The following is a 1,996-nucleotide window of genomic DNA, read 5'->3' as shown; positions in this document are numbered from 1 at the left end:
CCACAACCCAGGCATGTAACCTGACTGGGAATCGAACCGTGACCTCCTAGTTCATAGGTCGATGCTCAACCACTCACTGATCTATGCCAGCCGGGCTCCTGTGTTTCTTAAGCCTTTTCATAGTGCAAATACTTTAAGCTTAAGATCATACTTGTTAACAATGCATATATATATAATTCTCAAAGTTTATGAAATTGGATAAAAAACACACACACAAGAAATAGAAGAATAAGGACAAAAGAGAGCCCTTAAACTTTAGTCATTGTGTAAGCCTTACACTATGTAAGGCTTAAAGCAATACAAACAATGCAAAAGATTATCAATACTCAAACCCAAGAACCCATGAGAATTCTGAGAGGACAGCTAATGGAGTTTGTTCCAGCTATACACCACATCCAGGTGTTGCTCCTTAGTACATGACACCTGGACGAGTTCTTGAACATCTGAAGAAATGCTTTAAAAGCTGAAGTCAAGTCATCTTCTCACGATTTACAAATATACCTCTTTTCATTGTGTTCCTAATATCTTCTCTTGAAATCAAATTAAAATATTTTTTCTTTTGGGAATATATTTTTTTAAAAAACATTTCATAAGAAAGAAGCAATTCATCTTCATAGAAGATGAATAGGGGAGGCTGGGTGTAAGGGGTAGAGCTCAACCAAAGGACTTGTATGCATACATATAAGCCTAACCAATGGACACAGGAAACAGGGGGGTGAGGGCATGAGTAGGGTGTTTGGGGGAGGGGGTAATAAGGGGGTAAGGAAACATATGTAATACCTTAATCAATAAAGAAAATAAAAAAAATGTATGTAATTTTTTGTTATTGAGCATAAAAACTTAATTACAAATTTAGGAACAGCTGATCTTGTTGATGTTTTATTATAATACCAGAGGCCCAGTGCATGAAATTCGTGAAGCCTGCACCCTCTCCAATCTGGGATCCCAGTGGGATCAGACCTAAATGGGCAGTTGGACATCCTTCTCACAATCCAGGACTACTTGCTCCTAACTGCTCGCCTGCCTGCCTGCCTGATTGCCCCTAACCGCTTTTGCCTGCCAGCCTGATCATCCCCAACTACTTCCCTGCCAGCCTGATCGATGCCTAACTGCTCCCCTGCTGGCCTGATTGCCCCTAACTGCCCTCCCCTGCCGTCCTGGTCACCCGTAACTGTCTTCCCCTGCAGGCCTGGTTGCCCCCAACTTCCCTCCCCTGCTAGCCCAGTCACCCTTAACTTCCCTCCCTTGCCAGCCTGGTCATCCCTAACTGCCCTCCCCTGCATGCCTGGTCCCCCACAACTGCTCTTCCCTACAGGCCTGGTCCCCCTTAACTGCCCTCCCCTGTTGGCCTGGTCACCCCCAACTGCCCTTTCCCTGCAGGCCTGGTTGCCCTCAACTGACTTCCCCTGCAGGCCTGTTCCCCCAAACTGCCCTCCCCTGAAGGCCTGATCACCCCCAACTGCCCTCCCTTTTAGGCCTGGTCCCTACCAACTGCCCTCCCCTGCTGGCCATCTTGTGTCCACATGGGGGTGGCCATCTTGTGTTGGAATGATGGTTAATTTGCATAACACCTCTTTATTAGATAGGATTTGCATTCATATAGTACTAGTGGCCCTGTGCATGAAATTCATGCACTTGGGGGGGGGGGTTGGTCCCCGAGCCTGGCCTGTGCCCTGGTACAGTGCGGGAGCTGCGCGATCCATCACCCCAAAGAGGTAGGCCTCTGTGAGCCTCACATTCCCAGAGCCAGCGCTGTAGGCCTCACTTCCCTGTGTTTGGCACCAGGGGTGGGGACGCAAGCCTCTAAACCACATATCCACAGGGCCCCACCTGAAGCCATGCCAATAAGTATCACCACATAGACCACTCAATATATGCCCCAATTTTCTCATAGATATGCTGCATTTAATCCAAGCCATGTGTTTCACCCTTGTTACATTTGAATTCCAATATATGAAAGAAAGCAACGTGGTCTAGAAAGGAACAATGTCACCCT

The sequence above is a fragment of the Eptesicus fuscus genome, chromosome 3, assembly GCF_027574615.1.
Source record: "Eptesicus fuscus isolate TK198812 chromosome 3, DD_ASM_mEF_20220401, whole genome shotgun sequence".
Classification (NCBI taxonomy): domain Eukaryota; kingdom Metazoa; phylum Chordata; class Mammalia; order Chiroptera; family Vespertilionidae; genus Eptesicus; species Eptesicus fuscus.
This window is presented reverse-complemented; position numbering follows the sequence as displayed.